General features: G+C 36.0%; 1 pseudogene; it reads left to right on the top strand.

Annotated features, from left to right (window-relative positions):
* Positions 1-959: 959 nt before the first annotated feature.
* LOC100613656 (dihydroxyacetone phosphate acyltransferase-like) lies at positions 960-2263 on the top strand (annotated as a pseudogene).
* Positions 2264-12934: the final 10671 nt, after the last annotated feature.

The following is a 12934-nucleotide window of genomic DNA, read 5'->3' as shown; positions in this document are numbered from 1 at the left end:
AGAGTCCCAGGCTCTGCCCAAGTCAGCAGCCATACCAGAGACTCTTCCAGCTCATCTACTCTCATTTATCCATTGGTTCCACCAGCCCTAAAACCATTATGCTCTTCGACTCAAAGAAGCTCAAAAGGTGGCATGAATTTGAAAACATTGTAGAGGAGAGGAGGCATGTCAGTGACTTGAAATTTGCACCTCTTGTTTATAAGGGGATTATTCCATGTAAGCCAAGTAATCTTAAATATAGTGTTCTTAGTTATGAAGAGAGTTATTATGTCATTGCTATAGGCTGGATGTTTCTCCACTTCAAATTTCATGTTAAAATTTGACCCCAAACATTGGAGGTGGTGTCCAGTGGGAGGTGTTTGAGTCATGACAGCAGACTCCTCAATACGGCTTGGTGCTGTCCTCCTGGTAATGAGTAAGTTTTATCCTACAAGAACTTATTGTTAAAAAGAGCCTGGCACCTTCCTTCCCTCCCTCTCTCTCCTGTTTCCTCTCTCACCATGTGACAGGACAGCTCCCCATCCCCTTATGCCATGAGTGGAGGCTTCCTGAGGCCTCACCAGAAGCAGATGCTTGGACTATGCTTCTGTACAGCCTGTAGAACCCTAAGTCAAATAAAATTCTTACCTTTGTAAATTACCCAGCCTCAGGTATTCCTTTATAGCAACACTAAGGCACTAAAACAGTCATTAAACAACTTTCTAAGGAATTCCAAAGGAAGTTAGTGAGATCTTGGATCAAATGAGTCACGGACTGCATCTGGGAGCCATTCAGTTTTTGTCTTTTCCTTAAGCAAAATATCTAAACAAATTTTCTCAAAGGTGTGTGTAAATGTAGGAGGTATTCAGAAACTGTAGCAAGCCAACCAGGAGCATCTTGTTCTTCTGCTCAGTCATCAAAGTTACGTTGACTTTCTGGTGTTGTCTTTTCTTCCATACAAGTATGATTTGTCTGTGCCAGTTATAGCAGCAGGAATGGACTTCCTGAAAATGAAACCAGTTGGTGAGCTGTGTGAATGTCAGGTGCCTTTTTCATGTGGTGCTGTTATGGTGGCAATAAACTCCACTGGGCTCTATTCTCTGAATATGTAAAAACTATTTTAGGAAATGGTTATGTGTCTGCTAAATTTTTCCTAGAAGAGAAAAGAAGCTGCTCTGCCAAGATACTGACTCCTACAATTGGATTGTTGAAAGCCAGAAAGATTCTCTCTGAAATTTTTGAAACTTTCATGCACACTTTGGAGATGCTATGTCACTTTGATCTCTGACAGCTGGGAAGATGAATCAGAGCCCATAGAACCTGGTTCTAAGATACATTCTTCAGAAGCAATCTGAGGGCGTGGATGCCTTTGTTACTGAAGCTGCCTACAAAATGCAGCTTCTGCAAATTGAAAGCCTGGTTCTGAGACCCTGGGCCTAATAGTTTCTCTTCCGCTTCAGAACTAGCCATCCATGGACACTCATGCTCTGGCGGAAAAGATTTTACAGCTGAAAGGCTCACCCCAGGTGTTCAGAAGGTTTCCCATTTGGCCCAATAATAAACCTACCAAAGACATGTCCAGTCCAACATACTTCTGCATTCCGACCTCACCAGCTTTGTCGAAGACCAGGTGATTCAGAAAGTGGACTCCGGAGACTCAAAAGTGGCTGATGGAGTTATTTTCCAGTAGATCACTATCCTCATTGCTTGGCTTGTAGGAACCTGTTGCTCAACACTTTTGTCCATCCTTCTTTTGTAGCTATAACAGTGCAGATGACAACTGGCTTCAGGAAAGAGGATGTCTACAGTTGCTTTTTCTTCCTATGTGATTTTTTTTTTCAGAGGAGTTCATCTTCCTTCCAGGAAACACACTAAAGGACTTTGAAGAAGGATGTTACCTGTTTTGTAAATGTGAGGAGAACATTCTAGTTACAGATAAAGGAAATATCATTTAGAATTTTTAATAGGACTCTTTACACTTTCGTGGAATGTTATCAGATAATTTGCAAATACCTCTTGAGCAAAGAAGATAACTACTTTACTTAGAAATAGTACTTGGCTGCAGTTAGAAAATACATGTCAGCTTCTCAATCAAGGTACCTCTCAGTGTTACGATGTATTATCTTCTGATGTGCAGAAAAATGCCTTAGCAGCTTTGTTGGTGGAGAAGAAAAGGATTAATAATGACTATATATTTCATGTGAATGAACTTGCCACAACCAAATTAGGATAAATGTTTGGTTGTAATACTCCAATGGGAAAACCACCCACTGCAAAACTTTAATAATCACCAAATAATTATGAAAAATTGGGGCACATAATTACTGTCATCAAATCACTCTTATTCCAACAAACATGGAAGTAAAGGAGCAGACACATTTTCTCTTACTTTGTAAGACTTTGAGAACAGACCTCTGTAGAGAGGAAGAAATGGTCAATGGAATCAATGGGGATGTAATCTTCCCCAATGATATTTGGGAAGTAATCTTCCCTGACATGGTTATCAGGCATTTGTATCCAACTCTCCAAGTTTTCAAAGAAATTTGTTTAAGTTTTGGAAACAATAAATAAATAAATAATCGTATTCCAAATATGACTACTTTTCCCTGGCTCTGTGCCCTGTTAAAGCCACCAACATCTCCTACCTCATCCACTGACACAGCTTCCCAATATGTGTCCCTATTTCAGCTCTTGACACCAGATACAGTGGCTCTTCCACTGAACAATCAGAGTTGTCACTATTTCAGTAAATTCAAATCATGTCATCACCCTGTTTAAAACCTTCCAATGCTTTCATATTCCATTTAAAATTAAATTTATTTCAATTATGCTAGCTTACATTTCTAACACGGTCTGCCTCTTCCCACTTCTCTGATTTTATCTTTGATCATGGCCTTCTTATTTCCCTGCATCCAGTGTGGCTTGCAGTTCTTCCAAGAGCCAAATGGTGCTTGTTTCCACTAGCGCCCCTTCATACATGTTGCTCTCTCTGCTTTGATATTTCCTATCTTTCCCCTGACATCCCTTTACAAAATAAAACACCTTTCATGTGTTATATTCTATTTCTTTACCTACTTATATCATTACTAATCCTTTGTCTACTTATGTTGTTACACTTAACCACTGCAGTTATCTTGCATTCCATTTTTTCATTAATTCTTATATTTTTTTATTTATAAGTGCAAGAATGCAAAAAACAATGTCTGCTTGGTTTCTGTTATATCTTCAAAGTATATATTGTCTAATCCATACATAGATTACAATATTATTTCCGCTTTAAATAATATTGACTATAAGACATGAATGTGCCAGGTACAGAAGTCACTCAATAGATGGCATAGTAACCAAAAATGCAACAGATATCATTTTCAGTTTCCTCTTTCACTCCGCATCTGGCTGTTTTAAAATACTTGTTTTACAAAATCACTGTGGTTTTTCATGCCTCTTTGTCTTTGAATAAACTGCTCCTTCAGATCAACTATGGAAAGGCATAATAGGCTATGTTCAAGATTCAAATATAGTATCTTCTCTGTGGATTATCTTTTCCTAGCTTTCTTTTCCCTTCTTCACACCCTAAGTGAGGTTTCACTGGGTCTTTACAGAGAATCATGAACACACATGTGTTCTTAAACGCCCTTCATATATTATATTTCAGTGATCTCTTATATTTTTCATCACTCCCTGTAAACTATGAAGATAAGTGTAATCTCTAATTTGTTACATTCAAATGAAACTTCTGACTATGACACCTCCGAACTTTGTGACTCCAGGCAATTTCTTAACTAAACCTATCTGTGCCTCAGTTTCCAAATTTATAACAACGAGGATTAGTTGCAAACCTCTCATAGGGTTTTTCTGAGAATTAACTGAGAAATACGTAAAGTACCCATCATTTGCTTAGCTAGACAATTAAGAATTCTCTAAAAACTATTATCATTAATTATTATTACTATTAATTCCCAAAGTTAGTATGGGGCCTTGCATACACACCCTAGATGCTGAATAATGGTGTGATAAGGTCAAAGACAAATTGCATTGGAAAGAGTTAAACAGTGAAGAAAGACTTTATTGGCATATTAAAAATTTGCTAAGAGTAGATTTCAGGTGTTATTATCACAAAAACAGAGAAAAAAGAAAAAAAGGTAATTCAGGAAAGTGTTGGATCATTTCCCTTACTGTAATAATCATTTCACTATGCATATGTATATCGAAACACCATGGTGTACATCTTACATATGTAGAACTTTTTTTCTTCAGAAAAAGAGTCTTGCAAGGGAAAAGAGACTGAACTCAATTTCGCTAAAACAAAAGACAGGAGAATTTTTAAGCACTGGAATGAGCCAGTGGAAAAACTGGAGGACATTAGGGAGAGAGGTTGGTCAATGTGTTGAGGCCATCTCTGTTTGCTAATTGGCACTTATTGAAGTTAGGCTCCTGCTCTCCTACAGAAAGTGGAAGGTGGGGGTACTATCTTCCTTGATAATACATTTCAAGAGATGGCTTTCGGGTTCTTAAGAAAGATTTTTCTGGGTATGAAACCTGGCAAAAGGCTAAAATATTTTACATCTCAAAGGGGCAGAGAGATAACTTGCAGTAGAAAGTTTTCTAAAGTGAGTGCTCTAAGAAAAGGAAGATAAAGGGCTACAATTAGGAAGAAAACTGACTAAGATTGAACCAAGTGGAGGAGATTGTTAAGGCCATCTTGATCACTGAATCTATAAAGTTTCTGATCTCATGTCTTAAATGAGTCAATCTAATCATGGTACAGCTAATCACTGCATTATCATAATAATATGTAGCTAATGCTATTTGGGGTAGGTATTAGTGATGTTCACCAAATATGTCCAGCTCTGCCTTGGGACATGTAGCACGATGTCACTTCCCATTCCCCTTAGAAGTGATGGGAACCATGTGAATGGTTTTGTGCAATACATTGTGGAAGAAACATCATTACTCACTGCTGGGCTGGAGGTTTTAATTGTTAGTATACTAATCCTCAGTAAGGCAACTGTAATGTTTGAAGCGGGGCTGCTTAGTCAGCCTGATTTCCTGATGGAGAAGCTGTGAAGCTGAGTGCAAACCAACTGCAATGGACTGTGGAATGAAAAGAAATAACCTTTTGTTGCTGGAAGATACTAATATTGGGGTATGGTATGTTGTTTTAGCATCCCTAGAAATCTCCTTTATAAGTATCTCAACTGATTTCAATCAGGAAAACAATACAGAAAAATAAAATTATTGTAAGTTTCAGAATTATCCACCAAAACCAAGTGATAACATAGGAATAGGCCCCAAGTCATGAAAAATATTTTGTGTGGGAAGGCCATGGTGGGCAGGAGATGTGTGCTTGAAACATTAGTCCCTCTTCTATTATTAAAAGACATTTATTTTTCCTTGTTCATTTTTGAAAGAAATATGAGCCATCAATTTTCTTTTATTTCAAGATCCTATAGATTTTCTACAAATCCACAGCAATGAAAACATTTATATTTCATTATTACAAATTCCACTGGGAACTCCTCCTCTCTCTTTCATACACCTTCTCAATTTCATTACATAATTAAAATGGGAAGATTGCCTTAAGGTAATAATAAAATATGCTAGGATATACCACCTCTTAGGTAAATATGTAGACAGTATATTTTTACTGAATATTTTAGATTACTTTAAGCTTCCTTTTAGAAGTATACCTAATGACCTGACATAGACAATTACCTAAACTTGTGCATTAATACACTTTGAATGGTAATTACATTTTAATTAAAATGCCAAAGTGATCCAAATGTGAAGAATAAGCTATTTACTGTGTGGAGTCTGAACAATGAAATAAATGGGAAAAGAACTTAAGTCTTTATGATTTTTTTCTTAATGCTGAAAAAGTGATATTGAGAGCAATTATTATCTTTTTTTCCAAAATATAGTAATGCATAAATAGAAGCAAATTAAATCTATCACTCAGCAAATTTCATTTGCCATGGGGAGATTAATATGAAAAGGGCCTCTGAATTTTTATCAGAGCAGAAAACTTAATAGGATATTTCAAAAATTCAGCTGTGGCCGGCTTGAGAATAGATAATGGAATTCTTGCAGCTTAAATCTTGAGGTCACTATTTCAAAAATGCCCCAAGTTGGCAGTAACTAAAAGGCATTACTATCTGATGGCACTGCAGTGCCTATGTGAAATGAATTATTGGTTTCACTCTGATGGTTACGAGATAGGGATCTAATATCATCCCAACAACTGAAGCTAATTGGCCCAATTGCTGGTATTTCAAGGAGGCATCCAACAATTGAAAATTGGAATTACATCCCCTCTCTGTACTTGGTTGCTTTCCTATGACGGGCATGACAGGTGTGACGTTTATCTGGGCCTATCTTGGGCTTTGATGTAAATAAATCAAAAATTCATTCTGGCAGCTCAAGCTTTTGCCCTACAGGGTCCTGGAGATCTGGCTTATTAATTTGTAGACAGTGTGCCTTGTCCCATTTACCAGGAAGGAAGCCTTTACAAATGAAATGGTGATGTTAGAGGGCCCCGAGCTCCATGGGTAAAGGACTTTCTCTAGGCTAGAGGGATTCTGGGAAGGTCAATATGGCTGCCTACTTTCCTATGGCCCAGTTTGTATTAATGCTAAACTGATTATTAGCATTTAAGATTGGTATAGTGGGAAGAGAAATTTGAGTCCAATAGATGTGTGAGTTAAGGACAAATACTAACCTTTATACTGTGTGCAAGGTAAGACAGTGGATATATAAAACAGACAGCCTGGGTTCAAATACTGATCCCACCAAGAAATAATTCTGTGTTGTATGTGTAGTTTATTCCCCCAAAGCCTCAATTCCTTAGTCCCCTTATATGACTGTTGTGAGATTAAAAGAGATAATGAGCACAGGAAAGAGTCTGGCATAGTGTCAAATAATAATAACAAATAATAAATGCTGATTGTGTTGTTAACATTCCTATTTTAAAAATGGTAGTAGAGTAACAGTAGTTATTATATTATCAACACCTATCTTGCAAAAACTGCCTCCTAGGCTTGTGTTGAAGATCAAATAACATAAAAAGATGCAAAAACTTTGAAATGCCATGCAAATTAAAGGTGTTAATAATTATAATCATATCTAGTTTATTTTTAATTTTTTATATTATTGTGTTTATTTCTCAGATAGACCTGATTCACAGTCTAAGCACACAGTAAAGCTGAAACAAATAGTCAAAGGAATAAATAGGGGCTTGCAGGAAATCTTTGGGAAATATCAGACCTATCACTGCCTGAAGCAGGTTCCCTCATGCTGTGGGCTAGCAGGACTGCCAGGTCACCGAGCATTCTTTGTACATCCTGTTTATTGGAGGCAGTAGGTATTAAATTATTTCATCAAGCAGTCCTGTAACTCTGCAGCTCCCTGGTGGGCCTTCTAATCTCAGATTATGTTCACCCATCAAGCTATGATTGCTGGAAGGGTTATTACTATTTCTCATTATGCCATCTCCTGAGTCCTCTTTTTTCCCTTTGTTAAAATTGTTCCACTAAGAATATTTTTTTAACTCAAATTGAATTTTCTTTCAGACTCCCACTTGATATCATTGGGTTCCAGGTTCCTAAAGATTTCTTAAAAATTTTAAAGGAAAACAAAATATGTAGGTTTAGTCAGATTTATTTCTTTTCTTGGGAAAATAACTTCACTTTTTTTCCTACCCATTCTGTGTACATTAATCAAAGAACTAGGCCAGGTCCTATAGATGCTGTGTGTGTGTGTGTATGTGTGTGTGTGTGTGTGTGTGTGTGTGTATTGTGTGGTAGGAAATAAGGATCTGCCTCAATGTATTATGTTGACCTAAATTCATCATGTCTTTTGCAGAGATGACATTAAAATTAACAGGCTATTTTTTTCCCTGTTGAACATAAGCCTCTGTTTCACTGGTCTTCTGCACCCTTGCTCTCAGTCTTGTTCCTCCTTTTTTTACTTTTATTGATTGACCTTCTTAATATATGGCCATTTACCATGCACTGTGGAAGTGAATTATACATGAAAACTCAGAAACAATATATCAATGGTACATTCTGCACTGAGTGACTCATGCATTGAGTCTTCCTTAGTCACATATAAGAGTTGAGCTCCCTACCTGGTATTTTATATCTGAAAATATTCCACCAGTATCTCTCATTAGATGTTATTTTGGCCTTCTGTATATTCCCAAATCTTGCCAACTACAATCAAGTCTTGATCACAGAATAACACTTAACTGTTCCCATTCACCGGTCTTCAAGATTCATCTATTTTATAGACTTTGAAACTGACCCATTCCAAAAACAGACCACATTTCACAAATCCCATATCAGGAGGATCACAGACACTTCTGTGTCCATATGTAAAAAGATACAAGTGTATTGGAACTTCTAGAATATTCTTATGAGTGATATGATCAATGATTAAGGGTAGGAAATTAAAACCTTTCCCCCCAAATTTGGGATTTGTAATTTCTATAACAAGTTGGCCTAGAATGTATATGTGTATACATATATCTATATGTATACACACACACTACATATATACATATATAGTACATATATAGTACTATATATACATATATACATATATAGTACATATATAGTACATATATATGTAGTACATATATATGTACTATATATACATATATACATATAGGTACTATATATGTATATACATATATATGTACTATATATGTATATACATATACTGTACCTATATGTATATATAGTATATACATATATGTACTATATATGTATATACATATATGTATATACTATATGTATACACACACTATATATACACATATATACATATGTATATATACACACATATACATATGTATATATACACACATATACATATGTATATATACACACATATACGTACATATATAGACACATGTATACATACATATGTATATATAGACACATGTATACGTACATATGTATATATAGACACATGTATACGTACATATGTATATGTAGGCACATGTATACGTACATATGTATATGTAGGCACATGTATACGTACATATGTATATATAGACACGTATACGTACATATGTATATATACACACGTATACGTACATATGTATATATACACACACGTATACGTACATATGTATATATACACACACGTATACGTACATATGTATATATACACACACGTATACGTACATATGTACGTATACACATGTATACGTACATATGTACATAGATGGGTATATACATACATATTTACATACATGTGTACATATGTACATACGTGTACATATATGTACACGTATGTATATATGCGCATCTGTGTACATGTGTGCATACATGTACATGTATGTACATATATACATCTATGTACATATGTGTGTATACATATAGTATATACATATATACACATATATACATGTATACACATATATACATATATGCGTATATATATGTATACACACGTATATATACGTGTGTATACGTATATATACGTATACGTATATATATGTATATATCACGTTCTTACTAAGGATAAAAACATAGTAACACATAAAACACAAGAGACAGTCCATGAAAGGCTAAAAGCTTGTTGTAATCTTCGTGAGGGCTGAACTATTCCTATTTTCCATCCCAAAGTAACTAGTGGCTAGCAGAGTTCCTGGCACTAGGAACTCAATAAATATTTCCTAAAGAGAAGGGAAGAAGGGAGGGGCCATAGCCACAGAAACAATCCTAAACATAGTGAAGCCTGTAGAGCAGAGAACAATAGAAACACAAGATTTCTGAGGACCCAGTAAGCAAAGCTCCAGACTCCTATTGCCTTGCCCCAAAATATCTCGAGCATACATCATCAGAGAGAAAATTACCTTGAAATTCCTTTTCCCTTCATCACTATATAAATGAACGTGAACAGAAGGTTCTGTCTCTTCTCATTGCATCTTCCCGATAACTATTCTTAGAAGTGGGGTAACTACCCCAAAGTCATCATCTTATCAGAAAGATATCACATACTTCTGTGACTCATTTCCAACCTCATTCGTGGAGTTAATATCTATCATACAGTTCCTATGTGCCAGGCATGACTCTAAAAATCTTAGTATGTAATTATTCATAGAATCCTCTTAACCAATTGTAATGTTCCTATTATTAGCAGGACCCTCTCTGAAAAACATGAAAGTGTCTCAGAAAAGTTTAACTAAATAACTGCTGTGATCCAGTCATTATCTTTAAAGCTACCAAAACAAAAATGTGTTATATATGGTCTCACCTCATGGCATTCCTAGTTTATTGGGACAGATGAATATATGCATAAATATAAAGAGAGATAAGTATTGTATTTACACGTTCATAGCATGATTCTCTAACACAGACACTCTGGGTTTCAGATTGCTCTGATCCCAAATTTTGCACCATCATTTTATAGTTACATGGTCTTGGAAAAGTACTATAATGTACAGTTTAATTTTCCTCACATCATTATGAAGGCAATGTTGGTATTTATCCCCAAAGGTTGTTGTGAAGAATAAATTGAAATCATGCTCACAAGTGGCTAGCACATATTAACTTTTTAATAATTAAATGATAATCATAATTTTTCATTAATATGTTTATTGTTATTTTCATGGAAATAATAAATTGTCTACCAGTGAGTAACAGCAGATGTCATAGGAAGATGCATTTGAGATGACTATTTGAAAATGAATAGGTACTGTCCCAGCACTGTAGCAAGAGATACCTAACCCTGACAGCAGAAACAGCATGTGCAGTGATCATCAAAATAAAATTGAATTTTCTCTAAAATGTTGACCTCCAAGTTAGAAACATGAATGCATCTTCTTCCTATTAACCACAACAAGACCAGTATTCCTCAGCAGAAGATGAATTATACAATTCGGATCATTGATCATACTGAGATTCGTTGTCAGCTTGACTTTTAAGATTTGCCAGGTATTAGAAGAGCTTATTTATAGAAAGCAGATGGCTTTTTGTCATTTAATTCACTGAAATTTACTTAGTATGAGGAAGGGAGACATCAAGCTGGCTCCATGATAAAAGCTCTCTAAATACATTAGCTCCTTGAGTGGACTGCAGAGGGACAAATAGAACACTTCTTTTAAAACAAATTAGCCTTCTTTTATGTTTTAGAAGAGATAAGACCAAAGTCCTCAGCAGTGAATGATAACATTAGCCGAAGCAATTTCAGAATTTGCTTTATCAAACGCCGAATTCTCTCTCATCCCATTGACCATGGTGCTGCTTTTCTCATAAGGTGCCCTCACTGCTTTCCTAGAATGCATCAAGTTCAAACAACAGTGCCTTATTTCAAACCCCAGACCCACTTCATTCTTATTCTCAGATCTCTGCCTTGTTTACCTACTTTTTATTTTTTGGATTCAATCAAAACCCCAATTGGCTGCCCTCTGCTTTTCTGGCATTTCATGGCACCCTTTGTGGCCTTTTGCGGTAACACATATTCTATATCCTTTCAAAAGCTGCCCAAATTATTTATACAACTTTTCAGTTTTTATCCTAAATTTCAATATGACTTAAATACGCAGATGAGTACTCTCACTCTATTTTGTTGATCTTTTTCTCTCCTTTCTGCCTTTCTTGTCTTTCTCTCTTCCTTCTAACCACCTTATACCAATTAAACACTATTCAAGAGTGACAAGAAATGCAACCCTTGAAGCCGATAGTCTTGTTTTCTGATTATATTTCATTTTTTTATGACTTGCACATCTTAAAAGGGGTATTTTTTCTCTGTAATTGTTTAATTGGCAAATAGATCCAACTACCTTATGGGATTATTGTGAGGAGTAAATAAGATAAAGTGCCTGAAAACAAGCAGTGCCAGGAAACATAGACTTATTACAACTACAGTTGGCCTCGTTCAACATATATTATTAAAACCTAGCTAGTTCCCACCACGGAAAGGTATCAGGGATCCAAAGAGAGAAAATCCCCAGTTTCTTCCCTAAAGGAGCTCATTACTTAGGTTTGGAAAAACTTAGAGTACCATTATTTTAGGATGAAAGATAGGTTGGAGTGGATGGACAAATAAACCATGTTTGAGCATTTCTACTTGCAAGAGAAGACAATCATGCCTTAATCTGCATGCACTTGAGATGGCCTAGAGTTGCTCATCTGAAAATCTGCACTGAACTATGAGACAGCTCAAAAGGATCACTTTGGTGATCTCTGGAAGCAACACAGGATGAAGGAGGAGATGAGTGGGTTTGCCTGTGATTTATATCATGAGGAAGAATAAGATGCCTAGAAAATGGTCACTCACCTTCAAAACTTTAGAGTGTCTCAGTAAGAAGAAGAAAGAAGCTTCTCATAGAATAAGGCAAGGCTTTCTTAGAAAACATCAGAAATGACCAGTCATTTGGTCCAACAATGGTCAGTTGTGATGGACATACAGGCTTCAGAGCTCCCCATTAGTATTGGCAAAGATTTTTCCAAGCAAGGGTCACATTTTCATTTCTTGATTTGCTTATTCCTGCTTCTTTTTGCATCCTTTATGTGTTTTGATTCCTAGTATGCATCTTCCACACAGATCTTCATATCATTATCTGTTTCTGGAGAAACCAACCTACGGTGTTGGAATTTTAATACAGAAAGTTACAGGCATTTGTTCAAGACAGAATGCACTTTTCCAAGTACATTTCTACATATGATGCAAAGATACTTGCAATTTATAATACCTTTATAAGCATGTTTATGGTAGCCCTGATACCTATGAAAATTGCAGAGCAGACATGCATATTTTGGCTCATTTTGTTCAAGCTGGAAAAGGTCAGGGAAGTTGTAAAAGGAATGGCCCACCTATGTTCGAAGATGTTGTTTGACTGTTGTGGTTTGCTATTTCAAAGTCTGTCTTCAGCTGCCCTGCTTCAAAAAGGCCCTTTAAAAATGATGGTGGTTGGGCCGGGCATGGTGGCTCATGCCTGTAATCC

The sequence above is a fragment of the Pan troglodytes genome, chromosome 18, assembly GCF_028858775.2.
Source record: "Pan troglodytes isolate AG18354 chromosome 18, NHGRI_mPanTro3-v2.0_pri, whole genome shotgun sequence".
NCBI lineage: Eukaryota > Metazoa > Chordata > Mammalia > Primates > Hominidae > Pan > Pan troglodytes.
The sequence above is the reverse complement of the archived record's forward strand: the minus strand, read 5'-3'. Positions and strand labels throughout refer to the sequence as shown.